This window comes from Anser anser (assembly GCF_964211835.1).
Source record: "Anser anser genome assembly, chromosome: 4".
In the NCBI taxonomy this organism is placed as follows: Eukaryota; Metazoa; Chordata; class Aves; order Anseriformes; family Anatidae; genus Anser; species Anser anser.
Window position 1 is genome coordinate 37847362 of NC_139724.1, and position 23726 is coordinate 37871087.

Genomic DNA, 23726 nt, shown 5'->3' on the forward strand with positions numbered 1-23726 from the left:
GTGACTCGGCACGTGCAACATGCAGCAGAACAGGACTTTTCATTGGACTTTGGGAACGACTAGGGATCATCATTCTGCTCTTCTCTGAACGAAGGCCCATTCTGCTTCACTCCATTGATGTGCAGTTCTGGAGATGGAACTAATTCAGGAACAGAGCTGGCTCAGGTAAATTCTCCATATGTAATAATTGTTTCATTGTGTTCATTAAAGATACTAGGAAATTGTTAGTTAGCTCACTGGAGAGTACCAGTTTAGAAACTGACAATAAGCATTTTTTTTTCTTTCATCACTCTACAGTCATGCTAAATGGTTCCTCCACCACCTTGAAATACATTGATGCAGAAAATTGGGCAGCACATAACGCTGTTCCAGGGTATCTGTTCCTTATGCTTTTCTCTGATGTGGTTGACCCTCACAATCCTTCTGAAGCGAATGTGGCCAGTCAGAACGTAGGAACTTTTCCCTCTTCTCAGTCCTTCCTGGAGTCCTCCAGGTCTGTAACCAGGTAACCTCTGCACTTCCTCTGTTCCACAGTGCAGTTAAATGGAAAATACTTCAGATTTTAAATGTGTAGCCACTAAAATTGCCATCATTAAATGGGTGAGGGAGACCTAATCAGTTCATGAATTTAATTGTTGGCTAAACAACAAACTAATAATGGATTTTACTATGCAAGAGAATTACAAAATTGGGTGGACCTTGATACAGAAGCTCTAGCAACACATTTCAGTTCTGGCTTCAGAAGTACTGCTAGCTTCAGGAGCACAAGAAGTTGGCTTTTACTAAGCCCTGTGCTGCAGTGGCAAGACATACCAGTTTGCATTCCAACAGTGTGTCAGCACATCATAGGGTCCTCTGTATCTCCTCCTTGAATCTTAGCACTTAGGGGGGAAAAATAAGGGAGTTTGAAGTATTTTTCCATTTCAAACTTACTTTGAAAAATCCAGCTGTGGTCTGTGGCCTAAATTCTGTCTGCCTGGGGCTTGATCAGCTGCGCTGCAAGTACTCTAACTGGGATGCCTGCTGTTGCTGCAGGCTTTTAAAGAGAGGGTCATGTGGAACAGCATATGCTGGCCCTGCTGACTTTGTCACCAAGGGAATTTTGTCATTTGTCAGTTTTTCTGCTGTTGCCTGCCTCCTGGCCTGTCACATACCTGAAACACTTGCCAAGGCAAGTAAACAGGCTGCCACACTTTGCCTGCAGAGCTGCCAGCGGAGCACTGCAGAGTGAGGTGTCAGTCATTCAGCAGTCAGATTTGGTCATTCATCAATCAGATACTGAGAGACAATGAGAAGGACAAATTCTTTCATGTGTATATCTTTGTTGTTGTTGTTGTTTTGCAAAGTCACATATTCTACAAATGTATTGACATTCTCATACTGATGCCTCATTTGAAGGTCTCTCATTTCCTGTTGTTGCATATCTGGTCTTTAAAACTCTGAGATTATTTAATGCTCTTCACAGAAATCTTCAGTATACTGCAATCATGTGACACGGTTGCTCAACCATTTTTGTCTTGCTTGTTCCTGAATGTTGTCTATTTAAGCTGCAGCTACGCTGGTTTTTCTTTAGTACAAGCCTCCTGGAAGGTTATTGCTGATGGCATCTGTGGCAGAAGCTAGGCTAGAGAGATGAATTATTTAAAGTGACAAATGCTTTTAATGGACTTGATGATCAATAATGCTTATAATAATACAATAGCAGAGAAATCACAGCAGAGAGAGACCTCATGCATGGGAGAAAAAACACAGTTTCTAGAAGAGGTCTTTTGATACATTTTAGCCCCTATAAAATGGGCTATATCCCAGTGACTTTAATAGAGTTGTGCTCAGTGTCATTCAGCATTATTGCCAGATCTTAGTTTTATTGCAAGTCTTGCAATAGTTGGTGTTTTCTTAAAAAGTTCAGCTCCTGAAATTATAAGAATCTTATATTTCATTTTAAAAAATGCAAGACTTGTGATAAAAAACTTTAAAACTGTAAACCCTGGCAGAATCTGAACACAACTGAGAAATATCAGGAAGTATTAAGGAAAAAATCTGTTATTTTAAGCCATATTTCATGAGTCATAACACTTAAATGGCTGCGGGCTTACTTCGTTCCTGTATCTCAGTGTTTGAAAACTACTTTATTAAGGTTCTTTCTTTTATTTGAAAGTTAATTCTTTTGAGACTGTGGAAGAGGTTGTTATGAGGTAGTGACTTTTATATGTATGTTTCAGGGGGGTTCCTTTGTGAGCTTTCCTGGGTGGGGAGCCTGTCACAGTGGAATGAAGGTTTCCAGTTTTGATTTGGGAAAGCTGGAAGTAGAAGGGGGAAGGAGAAAACAGTGTGTATGAACAAACTCAATTTCCATGCCAAGTAAATTATTTAAGAAGGAAAGAATGAAGCTGTGACAGTATTGCCAAACCCAAAGATTGAAAAATGCTATTCTGTAAATGATTTAGCTTCAAAAAATAATAAATATTGGGATTGTTTTATTAGCCTTTGCATTCTTCAACTATGAGCATTAATGCTTCTAAGATCTCTTCAGACCCGAGCAAATCCTTTTTTATAGAGAGTCAAAGCAAAGATATTATGAAAGCATACCAGATCAAGACTGGATACTGGAAGAAATGCCCCATTGTATTAACGCAGTCCAAGATGAAATTGTAGTGTGTCATTTACTGAGAGCTAGCTGCAAGGCCTGTGCAATAGTAACTACATGCTGTATGCAAACGTCTCGTTATCAAAACATTCACCAAAAGCCAAGAGATGGAATAGTTGTTTTCAGACGTTGCACATCTAGGGGTGGAATTGTGGACCAAAAAGTTTACCGGGTGAAGCAGCAGCAGCAAAAAGTCTTGCTTGTTCTGTGCCCCAGCTGAAGCTTCTCTGTAACGTGGGATGGACCTGAAAGCTGTTCTCTCACAGTAAAGAGCCAGGGAACATGGCAGTAATACAGCTGTTCCTGCGGAGTTGGGTCTGCTCTGTTTCACTTGAGGAGGTGCAGTTGTAGCCGCTGAGGGGGATCAGACCTTTAATGCAGTTTCACAGGATTAGTCACAGAACTTTTTACCTAGCCGAATACAGAGCAGCCCTAAACACCCCTGGTTTTGTGTGTCTTAGGGAAGAATATTTCTGTAGACTAAAGCAGAGCTGTGGCATCTGTTTCTCCCCTCCTTGCCTCATTATATTGCACACTCACTTCTCTGTATCCCAGTTCCGTGCTTACCCCCACCTGTGCTTCTGCTCAATCTCTCTTTCTGAGTACCTTTACCTTTTCTTTCCCTCTCAGCCCTCTTTACCCGACCCTGTTTCTGTCATCAGTCACTTAGTGCAAGTCCTGACTCCTGCCGAGTTCTGGCAGGCACAGTGTAGTTGTCTGCTTCCCATGGGGGCAAATTATTATCATTCGATGGGCAGTAGCTCACCTTTGTGCCGTGGTTCGCAGCTCCCTACTCTTTGATCATAAATACAAGGCAGGAGTCTGGTACTTGCTCCTGGGGGAGAGAAAGGAGAATTTGGCTGTATATTTAGGGAAATTATACCGAACAACTTAACGTGAAATGCTGCCCTTGTAGTGGAAGATAAAGAATTGCTTTATAATTATATTAGGAGTTCTGTCCTTTGGTAATGAAGTGCAGTAACTTTAGAGATGGCAGCCAGCAAAACAATTTCAGACAGAAAGTGAAGATTGAGCCTGCCTGTGTAAGAAATTAATGGATAAACAAGTTCCCTAAGCTCTGTGGATTGTTTATAAGGAGGGTTTGTTAGTTCTCTACATCCAGCCCCTGGATGAAGAGCCAGATCTTGAGGTGCCTACTCAGTTTTGCCTTTGACAAACTCTGAGGAAGAACTGTGCAAAAATGAAGCAGTTTCTCAGAATGTGACTCTAACAGCACTTTTCCCTCATTAGTCAGATCAAACTGTCAGAGGGTGTCTTTGCCTGACAAAGGGAAAAAGAAACATATTTTTTCTCTTAAACCTTTTTTTTCACAGAAGGTCCCCTTCATCTTTGACTTTCCTGCTAGACTTCAGTCCCTTTCCGTGTATTAGTTCCCGGCGGAGTGACTCCCGCGCTCCTCCAGCAGCGTTCCAAATCAACAGCCTGTCCTCTGATGAGTTTGACATTCATTTATGCTAATTATTCATGCTCTGTGTGTTGTATACTTCACATGTGTATGGAAACCAGATCTCTACAGCTATTTTGTTTTGTTAGCTGAGAGGGATACCTACGTGTTTTCTGAAGTCCACTGCAAATTATCCTTTCTATTTCAAGTAGGGAAGAGGTAGCCAAGTTTTTTTTTGTAATTCCCAAGTCTAGAAGTGTGCCCATTCTTTCAGTTTGGGGCTGGTTCCAAAGAATACTGCATAGTGTTGAATTCAATAAATAATTCTGTCTACAGGTCCAATGGCAAACTTTGCATGAGATTATTTTATTTTATAGAAGGTGTTATCTGTTAGATTAGATTTTAAACCATTGTGGTTTTTTTGCTAAATTTTGATCACCGATAGTGCTCTGACTTCTCATTTGATTAATTATGGTTTATCTAGCTTCCAGCTTTCACCTGATTTTTACACCTTACATAAGCTGTGTTTATATACATCTAGAAATAGCAGGCACAACTTTTATACTGTTTTGTAAAGCTACTTACGGTTTTTTTCTTTCAGTATCTCTGCAGCTTTGTGAGGGTTATTAGAATGGTTCTCTGTATCTTACAGAAGCAAACCAGCAAGCTCTTTCACCTTGTGATTAACGCTGCAGTTGTACTCTGGTATGTTAAACCAAAACATGGTGCATAGTTTGTAAGGCGTTTGCAAGATGGACCTTATATAGGAATCAGCTAAAGGATGCGATGCCTTGCTGTCAGACTTCGACCCTCCAGAAGCAGATTTTGCTGTTATATTCTGAGCTAGCTGAAGAGTGTTGATGTCTGGTCCAAAGGAGGGCAGTGTTTTCATTTTTTTAAAAAGCGAAGTGTTTCTAGCAGTTTGTTTGGAAAAGACGTCTGATTGAGAGACTGTTCTACTCTTTTTTTTTTCTTTTTTTTTTTTTGTAAATTGAAGATGCTGTGACAGTTCTTGCTTGGGTCATCAAAGAGCATGGTTAGCTCCAATTACCAGCAGTAAATGGAGAAGTATGTTTTACTAATCTGTTGCCCTGATATTATGTCATTGATTTTAAATTATGAATGAGGCTATGAGTATTTCCATACGCTCAGAGGGTAGTTCACAAAGGTGAGTTAAGCGAACACGTTCTGCGGTGTAGTTGTGGCACACTAGGAATGGATCTGTCAGCACCCAGTACTTAAGGGGGGCCTCCAGGAAAGATGATGAGGGACTCTTTATCAGGGAATGTAGTGATAGGGCAAAGGTTAACGGTATTAAACTAAAAGAAGGTAGATTTATATTAGATATTAAAAATATTTTTTTTACTGTGAGGGTGGTGTGGCACTGGACTTGGGTTTCCCAGAAACGCTGTGGATGCCCCATCCCTGGAGGTGTTCAAGGCCAGGCTGGATGGGGCTTTGGGCAACCTGGTCTGGTGGGAGGTGTCCCTGCCCATGGCAGGGGGCTTGAACTGGGTGGGCTTTAAGGTCCCTTCCAACCTGAGCCATTCTGCGATTCTATGATCAGTTACTGCAGATGAGTCAGCGAAGGTCAAGTGTAGTTCAGTTGCTTTTCATCCTGGTAATACACCTAATATTTATATAAAGTTTTTGTAGGTATTATTAAACCACTTTGTTTTGTTTTGTTTTGTTTTAAGAAAATGTATTTCTGAGCAGAATAGAAAGTGGAACTAAACAAATCGATAAAAGTTCCTGATTTTGGAGGGAGTGTTTGGTGGGTTCCAGGAGTGCCAGAGTAATAAGACTCAGCAATGAATTCTTACTTATGCAGAGTCAAGAAAGGCAAACCTCAGCATTTCTAGCTCTGCTTTTTGTTGTTGTTTAAGCCTATTTAATTTTAGCATTTTTATCTTATGAACTTAATATCTATAGCATGCATCTCTAATTTAAATCAATTTTGGCTATGAGGCTCAAGTAACCAATGCATTTATCATCTGTACACCAGATTTGAAAAGTTAGGCCTTGGGATAGATTAATAAATAATTGAAATTTGATCTGTTGTGGTGGCTAAGCAAGAGCATGGCATTAAGAAGGTATTAATATAAAGATGGTAGAACACAGGAAGCTGAGTTTATTTGCAAAGCTGTGATAATTCACTTGCTGTAGAGCAACTAATGTCATTGAGTCCCACCAAGAGCCTGGATTATTCACAAGCAGTCTCAGATGCACACGCTCACCTTCTCCCTCCTTGTGTCTCAGTATGTATATTGAGGCAAAACCATCAACATCCGACGGTTCATTGTCTTTATATCCATATTCAGCATAAGATTGTTGTATTTGGAGATAGGTCGGTCGCTGTTCAGTCGTATGTGGTCACCATGTTCAGGACTCTTAGTGTATTGCAGACCTGAGGCAATCCTTGCAGTTATTTTCCAGTAGCTCAAGCATGTGGGCATTCATTAAATATGGGGATAACTAATGCAAAAATCTCATAAATGCCATGTCTTTAACATAGTTTTCCCATGAGCTCTTTTTAGGAGGGCATGTGCTTTCTCCTCTATATGTTGGCAGTTGTATTGTATGCAGCTTCACTAGCTAAGTGTTGCATGTAATGTGGCAATAGGACTTCATTTATGTTTTGGAAACAATTTTAGTGGTGTTTGGAGTCATAAGTTATTTGGGACAGTATAATTAAAAGGGTGATTTTCACAATTTTCTTCCTTTTATGAAAAAAAACCAGCAGTATGAAGAAGTTAACATTGCACCTGTTATGAATGGGATGAGAACAGAGCTCAGTAACCTGGCTGATGAGCTGCTCTCGTTAGAGAGCCACACTTTCTAACTCAGCATGGTAGCTCAGTCAGAGAAAGGCATTCTGAAGAATTCCGGGTACTTATATTTGTTCTGTTGCATGAAAACAGGCAGTGACAAGGTGTGTGTGTGGGGGGAAATAGGCATGCAGACTAGTGAGAGGTAAGGAGAAGAGCCATGATACATCTTGGAAAGCCCCACAGTATTGCATATAACAAAGAAAACTGCTGAAATTAGCAAGGGATTTGGAAGGAAGATATTTGGATTTATAGAATTTTTGAATGCTTTCTCTGATTTCTATGTCTTCAAAGCTTATTAAGAAATGCATTCAGTTGACTTTGAATTGTTTTCTGAGCTAATATGCCTTAGTAGATAAGATTTAAATTCATGGCAAAGGGATATGCTTAGTAACTAAATAGTTTATTCTTGTAGCAAAAAGGTCAAACAAATGAATAAAGAACACTTAGGATACTTTAAAGTTTAAAATTTAAAGAAACTAGAAACATGCAAGAAATTGTAGTTGTTCAGCATGCTTTCTTTCAAGCATAAATAGAGATGATCATTACTTCTTTGTACAAAATGGTCCTTTCCAGGCCGGGCTTTTGAGTGGAATTATGGAAGTAATAATGAGAAGCAAATTCAATACGAATGTTTAAAAAAAATAGTTTCAGACATTTTATTTATTTTCTGCTATTTCAATATTTTTCTAATAATGTGCCCAAACTAGAGTTAAAGATTATAGAAAAGAGAAGCAGTATTAATTTCAGTCATATTTTCCCATACCTCAAACTACAGGTTTTCTTCAAATGCCATCATTCAGTACAAGGTGCTTTACAAAACAAACTGATACTGTTGTCAGCATTTGACAGAAAGGGACATAGAGAATAACTTCTTAAGCTGAAGTCTGGAGTAGAATGGAAAGTGCTTCACAACTAGAACATTTTCCCATGTTCTAGTCAGTACTGTGTATGATAAGAAATACATTTTCAGAAGAAATGTTATTTACGAGCAGTGATTAGAGGGATTTTACAGCTCTACCTTCTGGATATTTGTACTAGGTAAGTAGCAAGGATGGAGGAGAGTTATGTGGAGTGGTATGCTGGAAGCAAAGGGAGGAAATTTAAAGGAGTAAAATTTAATTCAGATCAGGCTGTTTTGACTACAGAACAACTGTAGTCAGGTTTTAACAAGTATGTAAATCTGCTACATCACTAGAAACTCACAGAACCCAGACAATGAAATGCTAGGAAATGTGTTGTTGGTGAGCATTAGACTGGGTTGCATAATTGGATCTATTAAATTAAGTCATGTGGAACAAAGAATAAGGAGTTCTGCAGATGGACAGGTGAGCTCTTTATCTCAAATACTTCAGCTCATGGGACAACATTAAAAAACTTTTTTTTCTAAAAGTTTCCCATTACCATATTTGCCTTCAGAGTAAAATTTACCTCTGGATTTGAGCTAGGGTGCAGTAATTTGTGAGGTTCTTTCTTACAACTCTGCCAACAGTCTTGAGAATGCGTTGGGGGATTTTTTCCTCATTTTTAACTCTAAAATATATCTAGTTTTTGCCAAAATGTCTCTAACATTTTTCCTGAAATGGTACCTAGAAGTGTTTTGATGTCCTTTAGAAATGATGGAGTGCGCTAGCACCATTTACGTAAATGTAGCACACCTTACAGATATGACTTGAGCTTGCTGGCAGCTCCTCAGGCTCTCCCCTACAGTAGTTTCTCAAAAAACCTCTTAACCTTTGTGGATTTGTTATTGTTGATATTTATGTTGTGTACCTGATCCTTAGCTGCAGATAGGGATTTCAGTGTTTGCTGCCGTACAAATACGGAACAAAAAGGTCACGGCTCCAAAGAGGGTGCAGGTAAGACAAACTAAAAAGAGGAGGACGCGTGAGGAAGCAGCAGGATAACGCTGACAACATGCCAGGGGGTATTTGCAGCACGCTGATAGTCTGACCATTGTCAAAGCTTTTCTTCTGGTCACCAAGGGGGAGAGCCTTCTTGAAGGGAATTGTGGAGAAAGGTAGTGGGGTAATATTGCTGATATGTTGCAGCTATCTTTGGAGATCTCCTAGTCACCAGGGGAAGCAAGCTCAGGAATATAATGACTAGGCAGGCAGTCTTGCATCGCAATGTGACCAGAACGGAGCACCTTGGTGAGGCACGAGAAGAGGAGGCAGGAAGAGAACTGGGAAACCTCAGGAATCGAAGTGGGCAGGTTGTGTTTGTAGCAGAGAAGCAGCTGCTCTTTGAAAGATATTTTTACAATAAAAAGGCTAGCTTAAATGCGTGGCTCACCCTGTTCTTGAAGAGCACTGGGTGATGTAAGCAGAAGGAGGAGCAGACAGGGAGATGCTCTGTGGGACGCAGAGGAGTTAGGGGTGGAAGGCAGTGATGCCAGTTGTGTTTGGCTGAGTTACTTCTCTCTGGGTCAGCCCCTGCAGCACAGCGGCGATGTTGTCCCAGCGGTGAGGTACCCGCTGTTGTTTCTGTCTTCTGTGGCGCTCTGCGTCACACCTGGTCTCTCACGGTCCTGTCTCCAGGAAATAGTTTAACAGCTGGAAGTATCACTGAGGCTAGCAGTCCTGTGTCTTTTCATAGGAAATTTCCCATTTCTCAGGGCAGGTTTGACTTTGCTGTTACCGAGTCCAGCATCTGTTGCTAAAACAAATTAGCTCAGGGAAGTAAAGATACAGGTCTTGAAAACTGGCTTCAATAAATGCCTGTGACTGCCTCATGAAAATTTTCTGCCTGTAGTGCTGCCTTTATGAGGAGCCCTGTATATACACACTGCTCCCCAAATGTGGATGAATAATTTTTAAAAGAGATTGATGGAAGCACCTTTGTCATTTAGGCTAAGTGGAGTAAAATCATGGCATTTAATTCCCTCATTCCCGACAACTGGAGGACAAACAGCCTTTTGCATCGTGTCCATTTTCCTGTTGTTCATGGCAGTCAGGAAAGCCAGGACACACATGACTTCAAGTGAGGAAAGACTTTGCCCTGGAGGACCTGCCCTACCCAGTCGCTGTCTGCAGAACACTTCTTGGCTCTTGCAGTGTATACGTACTGCAATAACGTGTCCTGTTCAGAGCTTTGTAACTTTTGCTCTCATTTGGATGTTCAAAAATCATCTAACCTGCCAAGCAAGGTTATAGATTAAATGATAACCTCTTTTCTGTTACCTGGTTAAGTTTTTGCAATCCAAGGAGTCAGACGAGGTCTCCTGCAATCATTAGAGACGGAGCAATTCCTTCCCTGTCAGGTGCGTTACATCAGACTAACATGCTGCTCTCAGATATTTTCAAGGATCTCAGGTTCCTATACGTTGCTTAGACAGCTCATGGATAAAAACACTTAAACATTCATGAGGTGAAATAATGTTTGGTTAGTTAAAATAAATGATTGCTTCTTGAGTGGCCCATTTCACCCATAGTTCCAACATTAATTGAGAGACTTCACTAACATTTGACTCTTGAGTTACATTGTAGTTATTTTATACCTGGTTTTCATATTTCAATAAAAATCGTAATAGGAATAGCAATGTCCAAGTGTACATGAATTACACTTTTTTCTCTGTGAAGTTACTGCCATGGACATCTGCCTCAGGACCAAGGATTTGCCATTTGTTACTCATTACCAGAGAGCCATTCCTCTTTGACCAAAAGCGATTCAAAACTTTCCCATATGTATATTTTGTGTGTTGTTTTATTGCCAGCTAAAATACGTTGTTTATATTGTTGAAGCACAATTGTTTGCCTACAGATAGATAGTATAAAAATGTGATCATTTTTACTGACCATGTAGTTATGTCTGTGTATCAGAACATAAAGTGGACCAGTGTTGAGAGCTTCTGCAAATCCGGTTTGAACTAAACTTCCTTGCTCGTTTCTGCAGTATTTGCTTCTTTTGCACAGGAAGTGTGAAAACAGGTTCAGGAGTCTCCCTTCCACTGCCTGGCTTATGCTCAATACAGTTTGGTTGTAAAATAACTCCTTTCCCCTCCCTGAGTTGAAAAGCCAGCTCAAAGTCTGCTTGAAGAGTTGAGCAGTCTTTTTGCCCTGAGTGACGTTTAACCCATTAGAAGGTGACTTTTTTATGGTCAGTATTGATCTGTGATTTGAAGAGGTACATCAGTAGTTCTGTTTGTGTTTGTTTGTTTGTTTTTTTCAATACAGTCATAGGACAGAGTAACACCGACAGTGACAAAATGATGGTTTGGGTACAACTTTAGGTAGATACACCCAGTATGGATCTCTGGATGTATCTCGTGTGTATTACTTTCATGTCATGGCTGGAGTGCTGGAATGCTTTGCCCAGATGGAACGTTTTGAGAACTAGTTCAAAGAAACAAAAACATCAGTGTGCTTGTTTGTTGAAATGCTCCTCGAGGGTTTTTTTGTTGCTGTTTTTTTTAATTTTATTTTTTAAAGTGCACATGTGTGCCTGGGGACATTGTCACAGCTGGTAACCTCCTGTAAACATGGGTATACCAGATGAATGCTTTCTATTTGTGTCTTGCACTGTTTGGCATAACAGTAATAGGACTAATTATGTAATAAGGTAATGATTTGCTTTAAGACTTGCTTTGGGCAGGGAGGAAGATGTATGACATCCTAGGCTTCTCTCTCTCATTCTCTTTCTCTCTCCTGCTTTCATCCTGGCAGCTGAGGAACAGCACAAGATTTTCCCCCCTCAGTCTGCTGTCTGCCAGCCCCTTGGGTGCTCTTTTAAACCTACCTCAAAGTCATGATCTAGTTAAATGAAAGCTGGTGAGATCAGAAAATGGGCAGATACAATGAGAAGCGCCACTGCACGAAAAGATGTCTGGTATAATTGTAGTACCTCTGCTGATGTAAACTGTAGTATTAGCCTGCTGCCGACTGCATTACAGGTCATTGTTGTCTTGCCATAGTAGAGTTGTGGTGGCAAAAATAATGTTCTTTGTTATTTATTTCTTTTGATCAGTACTATTCTGGGAGCAGGAGAATGGGAATGCTTCTTAGAGATTGAGAGATTAGAAAATCAGAAGACAAATTCAAACTGCTTCCCTGATTAAAAATAATAATAATAAAAATTAAGTTTTGTATGAGTTTGGGCAAGGTCGTTAATGGATCTTGTCCTCTTTTCCCTTTCTCTAATTTGGGAACATGCTTTCTCCTATCATGTGTCTGGTGCATCTGTTCAGACCTCTCTGTAGATCTGCTTGTTATTGTACATTTGTACAATACCAATTTTATTTGGGGTTAATCCATCTCATTACTCATCTGTGTTTGTTCTCATTTAAGTACTGAAACAGGAAGAGCATCTAAACATTATCAAATACTCATTTGCATTTGTTTAAAAAATCTTCCCACTTGCAAGAGAATATCTGTTTGATTATCATATATTAACAAAGTTTGAGTACACTTTTCTTCAGCATCTCATTTCCTTGACAACAGATAGTCTTTTATTTTAAAAAACAGGTGTCTTATAATTTGGAGGGCTATAGCACAATACTGTAAATCAGACTTTAGCTGAAAAGGCTTTATCCTATGGTTGTGTGGCTGCCAGGATTTTTAGACCTTCAGATTTTCAAGAAATTTAAAAAAAGTAAAGAAAAAAAGAAAAAAGCCACCTACTTGCCCATGTTTTCTACTTGTTTATCTTCAGATTATGGCATTTTTGGTGCTTTAAAGCTAAATTAAACTGTGTGGTTATTCTTCTGGAAATAGATTGTAAATCAATCTTTTGTTTTGTTATTTCAACATACAAAATATAAACCCATCTAGCTGCTTTTCCAAAGATGCAAGCCGTCTGAAGCCAGCTGCCTGCATCCTCAGTTTAATGTTGCCAGTAGCTTTCATCATTATCTTCTGCATTTCCTCCTAAGACAGAATGCTCATGGGTGCATTTTCACCATGCAATGTTTTGTGTTCTTCCTCATTCTGTTGCATAGTCTTTTTTTTTTCTTCCTCAGTATGATCTCTTTTAAAATGGATGTCTCTCAGTTTATGAGATCCTTATCTCCATGCAATCATCTAACCCAGCTGACTGCATTGTTCAAGATACGGGGATTCTAACTTGATTTCAGCCTATCTCTGGAGACTAGTTTGGCAGATAAGTTATAATATCTTGGTTTCTTTCTACTGTTTATGTTCTAAGCATAAGAATTTAGGAATTTCACCTCAAGGTAAAGTTTCACAAAACAACAAGGGTTACAGATGAATTTAAATGGATGATGGTGTGTACCAATCTATTGGATTTTTTACAATAACTACTGAAACTGATCTTATTATGGCTTTATTATGAAGAATAGGAGGTGTCTAATATCAACAGTTGGCTCTAAGAAATGTTGTTGTTGTTGTTGTTTTTTTTGTTGAACAACATAAAGCAGTACTTCGTGGCTGGAGAACATCCAGAAAGTTAAGTAGGTTGTTTATATTTACAAAATAAAAAACAAAAAATTGAAATCCATATTCTGTAGAGGCTGCCAGCCAAGCAAGGAAATCAGTGCAGAAGTTTCTTTTAAAGTGTCTATTTCAGTGCCTGCTGAGGAGGAAAGCTATTTAAAAGCAGGATTTTGTTGATGTAGACAATACCAGGTGAAGATTGGCAATGAAAAACTTATTGTTAGAGTAGAAAATTTTGGTTTGATGGCATTTTTATGATCATGTTACAGGAGAGGAACTTACTGTAGACAATACAAGGCAAAGGAAAAGCACCTCTCTGAGCGAAGAGCATTTGTTTTCTAGAAAACTTGTGTTGGGTCCTACAGCTCTTTTCTCACCTCTTCTGGAGACAAATGTATACGACATTTGCTCTAGATCTGCTCATTTAGCAATTATTAATGCTTTGGCAGGCAGTAGTAACCTTGGTACTAACAGGGAATCAGTACATCTTTGGCCACTGGAGAGCATGACAGCTCAAATTAAAGAAGTGAGTTGATTCTAATCGTATGTTAGGACATTAAAATACTTTGGCTTATTTCTTCTGAACAGTATTCCTCTTCTTTCCTTAGAAATAATGAGAGGCGGTATACATAATCTGATGCTTTCTTGTATTTTTCAAATAAATGATGCCTACAAGAATGGTTTAAAGATGTATAGAACATGCATTATTTTTTTCATTTATTTTTATTCTTAATGCCTGCTCAAATATATTCTGATCAGACAAGTTATTTATGCTTATATAAGTAACCAAAGAAAACTTGCACGTTATTTACAAAGGATGTGTGATAACTTGGTATCTTGACAATTTGCTTTTGTTGTTTTATTTGCCTGCCTGTGACTTTTGTATGAGCGGCATGCTTCTAAAACACTTATTTGCAGATGTCTCTTTAAATATTATTTTCCAAGAGTTTATTTTTCTTAGAAAACAGATGTCTGTAATTATCATCTTTGACCTTCGAGACTTATCAAAGTCAAATAGGTAATCATCCAATCAGACGGGCTATCATTATCAGAAGAAAAGTAATTATAATCTGAATATGTTTGAACATGATTATTACAAGCCTTAAACAGTTACACTTCTGATTGGGGCAGAACTAAAGACATTATCACTTCATAATTCACATGATGTAACTTCACTTATCCTTGTAATTTTGGCGTATGAAGAGCTGAATTTACTGAACAGTGCCGTTCTTTAAACTTGAAAAAAAATTATGTAATACCCTCCCTAAAGCCAGAAGAAGGATTCTCAAAATCTTTATGGTGAAATTAAGGAAAGCTCTATTTAGGAACACAAGAACTAAAACACGGTATTAGAGAAGTCTCTAAAAGAGCGGAGGAGTGCAGCATGTGTTTGCGTATAAGAATGCACTTGGAATAAAATGTTTTACTACTCTGGGTCCAATGTAACAAAACACTGCGAGTCTCCGTGGTTCTAAGCATTTATATGATCAGCTCTGTGTCTCCTGGGATCGAACCCAAAGCTAGTACATCTCCTTCAGTGCGTATCATCTCTTACTTAGGGGACTGAGAGTTAAGGAATGCTTTGCTGAACACAGCTTGAAGGACACGGTCCTTGGGCTGTGCTTGGCTGAGGTCAGTGAAAGGAGGACCGTGCCAGTCCACAGGGGCTGGCAAGTTCACCGTGGGCTGGCACCCGCTGAGGCAGGAGCTGCTGCTGGGGAGGAGGGAGGTAGACTGCTGTAAACCTTGTAAGTGCAGTTGTAGGGAAAGGCAGAAGCAGATTTTCATCTGATTCCTGTTAGTGTTGAAAATTGTGCAGATAGGGAGATTTGTTCTTAAAGATGAGAACGTACAGTAATGTGGAAAAATGAAGTTAAGCAGAATAAATGTTGATAACTGAAGGATGAAGGAAAGAAGGGGAGAAGGAGAACTCTTAAATATACAGGGCTGCCCATGGTAGAGGTTTTGATTGCTAGGGTGGGTGATCTGATGGGTGAAAACTCAAGGCTCAGAAGTTACAACAGATTCATAGTGAGAAAAGATGTATTTTAAGAGGAAAATTCCTCAAGGGACTGCACCTGCTGAAGTTTGTGTAGGTCTGAGCAGCACCAGGATTGTGTTCAGTTGCTGAATATCCCTGCCCTGCAAGAAGTAACTGTGATGGCTGACTTCACGAAATGTGAGCCAGCAGAGCTAGTACCAGCTGGCAGAAAAATGCTCATCTGTAGAAAGTCATGGTCCTATTCAGCGTACTTCAGCACCATGCTGCATGCTCAGGTGAGGTGCAACACAATGGTCCAGGACCCTCTGCTTGGGAATCAGAATGATTTTTCCCCAACAGAACAAAGGTGTGAGTTGTTACGCAGGGCCTGCACAAACTGGGTATGTGGAGCAGGGGCTGTCTAATTACACGGCTGCAAAGAGGGTATAAGCTTTTCAGGTCACTGGGGAAATCTGTCAGAATAATGTAACTGCGCTGTCGGACGTTTCTGGAGTCTTGCACATCTTTGGGAAAAATTATCAGCCTTAGATTCTCTGTGGACCATTGAAGATCAAATCATTTTAAAAGATGAAGAAATAGATTCTTTCACAGCAGGATATGGCCTGTGGCAATATTAATGTTTTTTGGCTTGGGCCATGCTTCAGAGGTTCGCAGAGATTTGGAAGGAGCCTTTTTACAGCTAGGAGATGTCTTGGTGCTCAGCACACCTCTGAAAAGGAATCAGTACTCTGACAGGTGATGATTTAGGATAACCTGAAGGCTACCAATCTGAAATGAAAACAAAATAAACGGCAGTTATTCTGTAAGAGAGAAACTACCCTACGCATAACCAACACGACAAGAATTCACTTGGATGAAAAGGGGTTGCAGGGGTCTGAAATTCTGCAGAACTAACTCCCCCCAGACTCACAGGTCTGCAGACTTTTTTAAAGGGCTTCATTCCCATTACAGAAGGTTTATCTGTAAGCTTACCCATATTTCAAAACGACTGCACAGGCTAGATGAAAAAGGGAAACCATTCCAGGAGTCAACAGCATGATTTAACATTTTTCAGCACTGAAAAGGAAATTTGTGGCTCTTTCAGCTCACTCGTGCTTCAGAGCCCTTTTGATCCTGGACTCCACTTGTACAACTTACAGGCTGACGTTGGACACAGCGATGTTGCCAGCTTGCTACAAGAGAGATCTGAACTCTCCGTGGTGAAATTAGTTGGCACTATCTGAAGTTTACAGCAGTCAGTTTTCAGCTGTAGCTGTGTGAAGGAAAGTCTGTAGGCAGGAGATGAGGTGCCGTCACCATGGTGGGGTCCTCTGGATTCAGGAACTCTCAGGACATACCATCGTGTGACTGGGAACATCAGGGGTGTGATGAGCTGCTGTGATTAGCTCTGGGCTTAAGCAAAATAACGCTCGTGGTGTCTGCAAACAGCGTTGGGAGTGCTTTGTTATCTTTCCATGTAGGAGAGCAGGGAAATGGCTGTTCAGTGAAATATAGCTGCTGATAAAAGCGTGGTTGTCATATTTCCTTCTTGCTTTTCAGAACTAGAAATATCCTCATCCCCTGGAAGGAGGAACATGGAGATCACAATTAGTCTCTAGGGCAGTTAAAAGTTTCCGTGATAGCAGAATAATATATGATTTGCAAACTTAGTTTCTAGTAATGAATCAGAACAAAATGTTCGTGTTCTAGTCTAGCCAGTCCACATTAGGAATGAATGAGAAATACCCTCTCCCGAGCTGCAGAAAGAAAACTGGGAGAGAAGGCCGGGGGGGGGGGAAGCTGTAGAGAGGCTTGGATATGGTGGAAATCTGCTTGGGTTTGGATTGTGAAAATGTTCTGATAAAAATTAGGTATATGAGTTCTACAAGTCAGTTGTTGAATTGTTTTATTTCATCTTGTGGGGATAAGTCACTCTCAGAACTGGCTTTTGGGGACCTCACCAGGGAGTGTGTCTGAAATCCCAGCCAGTTGTAGGTAAATCACTGGGCATGCAAAACGATGTTTTCCTTGACCTTATGGAACAAGTTTCTTTTAGCATTATGAGGATTGAAATACTAGAGGCTGCAACCTGTGGTAGCATGGTCCTCATGGCAAAGACCTGTAGAAAAAAGACAGCACAGGAGATGAGAGATTTACCTGTTGCTGACTGCTGGTGTTGAGTCTAAGGCAGTGAATGACAGATGTGAGTGACTGTACTTCAGAAGCAGACAGTGAGAAACACCAGTGAAGTGCATGCTATTTGTGAGAGGTAAGAGAGACAGCTCATTAGAGCACAAGATTGATTAAAAGCCAGGCTAGGATTTCTGAACAAGACTGCTAGATTTTTTATTTTTTTAACATGATTCTGGTGCATTCACAGAATTGCAACTTCATTTTTTAGCAGGGAAATCTGTCCTCCCATAGAAGTATTCAAGTTAGCACACTGCTCTTGCAGTGATCTTACTGCAGTTTGGCCCTCCCTGAAGGGGCAATGATGTGTTTAATCAATCAGTCTCCTCTGGTTTATTCTCCTGGATTCGCAGTAATCTTGACTTTGCTTTCCTAACACCATCACATAGCAAGGACAGCCTGGTGTAAGCTTGGAGAGCAAGATTTCTTCAAGATTTATCACAGGATTGCTAAAAGCTTCAATCAATAAAGTTTGGCTGTTCCTTCTAATTTCTTTCCTATCTATATTTCAATTCACTTTAAAGACAGTCTGTAAAATTCCTGGGTGAAAAGGTCTCCCTGGACTTCTCACTCTTCACAAGTAACTGAAACCCATGTTAACAAGTTATTATATAATGAAGAATTTCCTGTGCACTGTCCTTTCCTCAGCCACCTAACTCCCTGATCGAGGTAGAAAGTCAAAACCAGATGGAACACCTCCCTTCAAAAGCCTATTCATAAACTCTTCTTACATCATCTTTACAGAGTTTGAGCTACTCATTTCTATTTTACAGTTTGATTAACCTTCAACAATTAAAGCAATGGAGAGTATATGAAGACAACTAACTGTTGATTATTTCAGGGTTCAGTTTTATCTTCTTCAAGGCCTTTCCACGTTTCTTTCAAGGCCCTTGAATATTTAGATGAAGGAAGAAAATATTTGGGTTGTGATTGAGTACATGGAAATTATTTTACTGACAGTTCTTTAAATTCTTCTTTCTTTTTGTTAACAAACTCAATACTTGTTCTTGCCATCTTGTTCAGGCATTTTAAATTTGCTTCATGTGTAATTTCTTCCCTTCCCTCTCACTTTTTATTGAATTAAATCACAAAAGTCCCTTCCCGCAGACTCACCTTGACAACTCACTGCAGTTTGTGGCTTTTGTTACTGCTCAGCCTCACTACATGCCATAAATTCATGCATCTGAACTGACAGTCATCTTTCTGGAGAAATCAGTCTTTCCTTTCCTTTTGATTTCATTTGTCTTGCATTACAGCTGCTTACCAAGGAATTTTTTTTCACAGAAAATTACTTTCATCTGGTCTGAAAGATTATACTGTTTTTATCATCTTCACTGCTCCGTCTTGCCCCAGAGTTACCTGTGGCCACACATTTCCTTTTCTTATGTTTCTCAAGGAATGTAACTTTAAAGATTTACTCGAAACAGTACTACAATTGGCAGTGACTCCTGTTTTGAATGTATGTGATACGGTCCATTCTCTAAACTACTTAAGTGACAGATTATACAAACTGAATAACTGATATCTCCTCTTGATTTTCATCCTAACAGTTCTGAGCCCTGCATTGTGACAGCACAGTGCTGTTTGTAGACAGTCAAGAGTGTACTCGTGGAGCTCAGTTAATTGGGTAATAAAACTAGTATGCGTCTCCCAGTTCAAAAGCATTCATTCTTTGAAGCCAGCAGCACTCAGCCTCAGAGTCAGCCCTTACGTGCAGTAGCAGGGCCTGACATGGCTGGAGCAGTGTGCATGTGGTCCTTTAACTTACAGTAATCTAGCATCTATAACATAGAATGACCTAACATTCAAACATATTTAGATTCAGCAACAGTGGGTTTGCTACAGGATTCCTTAATCAACAAGAGAAGAGTATTCCATGCTCAAAGTCTCCAGCAGCTAACAGCAGCAGCAGTTTTATGAGATAACTTCTCTGGAGGGAAATTACTGGGGTAGGACTGAGGAGACATGTTGCCAGAGAAGTTGCACCTACGTAAGATTTTATGTAGGTGTAAGCTGAACCAAAAATTGTCCTACAGCTTTTATAATACAAGTCTTGCACAAAACAATTGGTGCTTTCTGATAAAGTTACTTTCTAGTTCTTATTTATCATATTTTTACTCCCCTTTTGTGTTTTGTCTTAAGCTGTCTAACCTAACCTTGTAAAGTGCCCTTTGAAAAATAAAGTGCACTTTCCCTTTAACTTCCCATATTCTGTCTTGTTTACCATTTTTTCCTTATAACTTTTTCCACAATATTTGTGCATAACGTATAGATATTCTGTTTCCATGATGATCTTAAATCAGGGCTGCATTTATATTTGTGTTGTTCAGACCGTGAATGCGCCGATCACCCCCACTTGCTGGGCTTTTTGTTCACGTCATGCATGGTTCACTCGGAGTGTACAAACTCACTTCCTCTGGGATGAAATGAAACCAGCTGTGCACTGGGACCTCAGTGTACTCCAGACACTAATGGGCATTTGGTCCGTAGAAGCTCGTGTCCTGCACTGGCAGGGGAGAGAGCGAGCTGGTGCAGGGTTCCTTCTGGATTGCAATAAGAAAGGCCTGTCAACAAACGGTGTGCTGAAATACTGTTTCAGTAAGATAGTGAGTACATCTTAGGTCCCTTCAGATGCTGGGCGTCCCACATTTGTGCACCTGGACGGACCTTGGATGGATTTTTCCCATGGCAGGCTGGGCAGATCTGTCTGTATATCCTCTTCCCACCTGCGTCACAGTGCCTCCCATTTTGTTCAAATCATGGTTCCAGCAATCACATGTCTTCTCCTGACAGGCTGGAAACGTTACCTCTGTTATAACATCCACCAGCACACAGCACAGGCTGGCCCGGAGCCCACCATCCTTACGGAGGCTACTCCATGCTAATGTACAGGCCTCTCGAGCCTCAAGTACAAGGCCCAGAGGAGCAGACACAGCGCAAGGTCAATTACTCCTTGAGTACAGTGTCTTCTGCAAGGCTCCCAGTACAGCTAGTCGAAAGTAAAAAATATTCTGAAGTGTATGTGATGTAGCTGTCAGATTCTCGGTGCCAAATCTTTCATTTTATGTGTTCCTATCAGTCTGTGCTACTAGACAATGGAGGCAACAGCCTTGATGTATTAAAAAGGATCTATAGTTCTCATTTCTGGTTTTGCACAGGTATTGTAGGGTCGTGTATCATGGAAACTTCCTTGTGTTGTCTAAAAAGTAATTTGTCTTGGGGTGGGGGACGGAAATTACAGCAGTTGTATTTGCATTGGATGTCTGTAGCTCTCAGAAGTATGAAATGATTTTGGAACTTTTTTAGTTGCTTTTATCAAAAGTTGTTGACCTTTCTGTATCTTACTGAAATTAATCATAATTTACTAATTCTAAATGTTTTTTTCTGTTATCATAAGAGACATTCTTTTTCACCTTTCCTTCTAATTTTAGCATTGACTCGACACTGTGCATGTCTACTTCTCCTATTGCAGAACTCGTTACTTGGTTTTAAACAACCTCCTAAGCTTTTCTAAGGAATCTAAATTCACTCAATTAATTAAGTAGCTTATCTAATTTTGCTTCAAAAGTTCATCTGTTCTGCATCACAGCTAATCTTGAAACTTGGCATGAAACTATGCACAACTTATTTTGCATTATCACGCTGTATTCTTCAGAAAGTGTGACAGGAAGGTTAGTGTGCACGTAAAAGTTACTGGGCACATTATTGAAAGACGGGAGACTGAGAACTAGTAAGCCTTTAGCATTGACTCTTGGAAATCCCTGAACTACAAACTGTTTATGAACATGGCAAGTCGATAGTGATACTCACCCCCTGCATCCTTCGTGGCTGCTGTTGGAGATCGGATACTGGGCTGAATTGACTTCTTTTTAGATCTTTTATGGCTATTCTGATGTGTTATATCAAAAAACCTGCATCCTTTTAAGTGTGTTTGCATCATTACATACTCGTGCTTCCAGACGTCTTCATCTTTCACTAATTGGACAGAGTACCTTCTCTTGTGACCAAATTTGGGACAACAAGAACTTGAACCTGTTAAATATTCTAGTAACAACAGCCCTGTATTTTGTGTGATACTTGCTGACAGTTCTTCAACTTAATGAGGATTAATGGCCTGTTTTAAGGAGGCTTTTTTGCCCTAATATGTCTCGCTGACAAATAAAACAGTCGGTTGCTTCTGAATCATTTTCAGCTTTGAGAATGGTCAATATTTAGTAAATTATCATTAACAATTCTAACAGTTATTCAAACTAAAAGTATTTTTCTCATAATGCAATATAAAGATGTAAGGACACTGACTAGTGAAATTAATTTATTATTGAAAAGCATTCTTAAAAACAAGTGCATTGAGCATACAGTTTCTATTGATGCTCATGTATGAGAGTTTTTATGTGTCTGTCCATACTCTATCCACACACAACTGTGTTGGATTAACCCTACAACGATTGCAAAGTCAAGTATACAGAATTGAGGAGCATCATAATCAATGCCTTATATTAATTTTATCAGTTTTGTTTTTTCACTGTGGCATGCAATTTGAATATCACCGTGTTCCCCTCCTCCCCTCCAATTGTCTCATTGTCTAGAATGGACAGTGTTACACAGAAATAAATCTGTCCATCAAAATATAAGTTTATAACCTGAAAGGTACAGGTAACACTGCCAGTGGTGTAGGTGTTCCAGTTTTGATACAGCACGGCCCGGGTGTGTGCCCAGCATCCCTACAGGGTTTGTACAGTCCAGCACTGAACCCTCTGCCATGCCTTCCTGGCTACAGAACCTATCCATCAGGGTTATGGAAGTGCTCATCTGTCATACAGCCACTTACTCCTTTTGCTACAGAGACTTATTAAGTGTTTTAGAAATGTTTTGCCTGTTTATGTGTTCGGTGTGTGGCCTGAGGCCTTCCTTACAGGTATGCATCCGTAGCACGCCTGAGTGTTATGGAGCATAGGGGTTTATATGAGAGGATGTTAGGGAGGTTGCTTTTCAGGGACGCTTGCTGGGCAGGATTCCCATGTGTGAATGAACTAACACGGTTTTATGGAGAAAAAATGAGGTGTAAAGATGCTAAAACTACCCATTAATTGCAAGCACCTAATTTAATGTGCAAAAGGTCTGAGATTTAGAGTACTTAATATATAGCAGTTCAGTAAGTTGAATGCACAAGTGCCACTGGCTGCACCAAACCGTGAATGAATGCACAGTGTGTCAGCAAAACAGATGACAGCCAACTGAAACTGGAATTACGGGGAATATGTGGGGCCGGAGGAAAAGCATAGGTTTTACCAGGGTATTCTTCAGGTGTCTTAATTGCCAGATACTCCTTTCTCTTCCTGTTCCACATGCTGTTTTCTATTTCCAGTGACAAATGAAGCAGAAGGGAAATGGAGAATAGCTATTTGTGCTATAGAGCTTAGTTTATCACCAGAGCTGCTCTATTTAAACAAGACGATTGTGGAAAAATTAGCACATGATCATATAATTAGTGTCATAATGCATACCCAAAAAAAAGACTGCATGGTAACTGTAGTTCTGGCGTTTGCTAATATTTGAGCACATAATATGGCAAAGCTTCTCATTGCCTTTGGATGATGCTATTCTGTACTCATCACATAGTATTATTATACTATCACATATACACATCATCCACTTTTTTTTTTTTTAACTTTAGACCTCTTACAAGAACTTGAATTTCTTACGGTACATGCCAAGGGGTGTGCATTCAGTCTTTGCCCACTTCCTAATACTTACTGCTCTCGGATGCCATATCCTTCCTTTAGACGTTTTGTACAGTTTTGGTTTCTCCCTCTCCCTCCATCGGAGCAACTCTCTTAGATATTCTAGCATTTCGTCACATCTAAACCCAGCTCTTCCTGCTGGTTTACAGGTGCACTGTTCCTTCACCTAGTGCAGTTACCCTAATGAACCAGTTCCATGCTCACATTTAATTTCCATCTCTGGAAACTGCTTGTCAGGATAGTCCTTGTCTGTTTTCTTCCCTACTCCAGTTTTCAGACTGATCCTACCCCCAAGACAAGCTCCTTTTTCAAAATTGCAGTCATTCTTGCCTTGTTCTTAACTTATCTGTAGCTGATTGAAGAAATAAGCCTAACTCCATGTTGTATGTTTGTGATCTGAAGACTTCGATTAGGTGCAAATTACAAATTTTTGGTAGAACTTACAAACTTGTTTTATTGTTGAATTGTACTGTTACATGGTGTTAACATGCAAGAAAGTATCACAAGCTCTAACTGTGAGCAAATGAAGAACTGTTGATGCAAAG

General features: G+C 39.9%; 1 protein-coding gene across 1 annotated transcript in view; it reads left to right on the plus strand.

Annotated features, from left to right (window-relative positions):
• MAML3 (mastermind like transcriptional coactivator 3) overlaps window positions 1-23726 on the plus strand; it is a 273831-nt gene continuing 250105 nt past the window's right edge. The window contains exon 1 of the mRNA XM_083834889.1: window positions 1-165. The gene's annotated coding sequence lies outside the window, so the exon portion shown is untranslated. The remainder of the gene's footprint in view (window positions 166-23726) is intronic.